Below are 2,538 nucleotides of genomic sequence, written 5' to 3'. Positions count from 1 at the left end.
ACTATTTACACACTAACTTATATCAATACGTTTTATGTGCCCACAAAAAGGTTAAAAGTTAGATTTTGTTTGTAAGGATATCTCGTAGCTCATGTTCGCTTAAATGACCTTTAACACATTAACTGCCGGGAATTCATTAATGAATTAATCAGCCACTGCCAGCGTTTTTACTAATCTTTCGAGACCCACAGACATTCTTTTTTCAATAAAGATGATGTCTGGGGGGAAAGACGAGGGTCTCTTCTTTCATCCGGATTTTTTGTTTTTTAATTGTTCTTTAGTTATCGGCAGTTGAATATAATATAGCTTGTTTTTCACCCAAAACGCAATCTGGGAAAAAGAATCAGAGATAAATGTATTTGTATAAATCTGATAATGTTAGACCGGACGGGCTGGATTTTTTTTAGATCACATGATTTCCGGGTGTATCCGAGTCCTAGGATCACTGACAGGTTTCGGAAGAGCGCCCTCTATCGTAATCACTGACATCACCAAATGACGTCTATAGACGTCAATGGCAGTCAATGTGTTAATACAGTTATTATTTTAGGACAGTGAGGACACTGTAGCTGTAAGGTTTTCTGAAAATAATTCACACACTCCGGCCAGTCAGATCTGTCAGATGTTATAACATGCCTTTATTGGATTGGTTGATGAAATTGTAATTATAATCAGAAAGCAATGAATCACACCAAATTCAGATGTAAATGAACTGAAGACAACCATCCTCTCATTAGACTACAAGTACATTAGTGTTAAACTATGAATGTAATGTGTCTCTGATCTAGGACAGTGGTTATCAACCTGTGGGCCGGGGCCCTACATTATATTTAAGAAAAAAAGTCATGGTATGTTTTTTTAAAAACCTTGAAAAGTGAGTCCTGATTGTGATACCGATAAATAATAACTTAAAGTATTCTATCTAAGTTAGTTCCATTGATCCAAGCCGGAACACAATCGATTGATTGATTGATAATTACAATATACATGCTCTGAAAACGCCTGCCCACCCATCTGACCAATCGCAATCGGCTGCCGTGTTAAGTGGTCAGATGGGTGGGCCGCGAACGCGTTTGTGATTTTCAAGTGGGCCCTGGTCCAGAAAATGTTGAGAACCACTGATCTAGGAAAGGAAACGTCAAGTTAAAAGGTTTTTAATGAATTTGAACCGCAGTAGATTTATTGGAGTTACTCAGATGTCAGCAGGGTTGAAACACAATGCTGCAAGCGCTTGTCTTGCTAATGGATGGAGATATTATGAAGAGATGAGCACAGTAATTTACCTTTTGTGTGGGAAAGAGAGATCCGATTTTTATATCAATGATGCATTTTATTACCAGGTGGAAATGGGATCTGGATACATAATAACTGGACACAGTCCAATTCACGAGACACGTTTATATACAGGTGGAAATGTGATCTGGATACATAATAACTAGATCAGTTAACTAGTCCAGATACAAGATACCTGCTCACACCAGGTAGAAAGGCGCTCAAATATGCACTGAGTTTGCGGTTCACTTGTAAAGACTTGCACTCAATGAACTGAGAGGAGTGGAAGATGAGAGGACTGGAGAGCGGTGACATTATTGTATGAAAAGATATAGAAGCACACACAACACAAATGTAGCACATATATTATAGTGCACACATGCAGACACACATTTGCACATGTTTTCACTCCATTTCTCATTCCTTCTAGAGACGTCACAGAGAGAGAAGAGAGCTGGAGAATATGATAATGTATGCATATATAGATGAAAATGTGTCACCGCCATACATAATACATTTACACACACACACACACACACACACACACACACACACACACACACACACACACACACACACACACACACACACACACAAACTTAATGTAATTCTTTCAGATCCAGTATATCAGAATCACGTTACCATTCCTACTTATACAATACATTATGGCCAGGTCTCAGCTATATTGTTTATAACTCACCTATAATGTCAAAGGTTTAAAGTTCACAGCAGGTCTTCACTCGGGTTTATATTTCAACCGATTTGGATAAGCCGATACTGAACAACAACACACATTTTTACCAACAATACTTATGGATAGAAGATACATACATCAACTTAATTACGAAGACAATGAACAGCACAGAAACGTACAACCTCCAACTATTGGAGGTGTAGTTAGCTGTATGAGGTAGATTGCAGTAATACTGTAGATAGGTAGATAGATTTAAAGTACAATTTGTAAACTCCTCCCTGGCATGACTGCAGTACCTCGCAGGCCTACGTTACAAAGCCCTGGCACTACTGTTGAATGTACTGGAAAAGTACTACACTTCAATTCCATCTGTTGTTCAGTCTGTATGCCCATGTCTCTGTCTGTCTGTCTGTCTGTCTGTCTGTCTGTCTGTCTGTCTGTCTGTCTGTCTGTCTGACTGTCTGTCTGTCTGTCTGTCTGTCTGTCTGTCTGTCTGTCTGTCTGTCTGTCTGTCACGCTTTATACTGTGAGTGCTTGAGGGCATTTTGGTACCGTCTGTGTTTTATTGTACT

Source organism: Gymnoscopelus microlampas, assembly GCF_963454915.1.
Source record: "Gymnoscopelus microlampas genome assembly, chromosome: 6".
NCBI classification, from domain to species: Eukaryota; Metazoa; Chordata; class Actinopteri; order Myctophiformes; family Myctophidae; genus Gymnoscopelus; species Gymnoscopelus microlampas.
Note: the sequence above shows the minus strand (reverse complement) of the source record.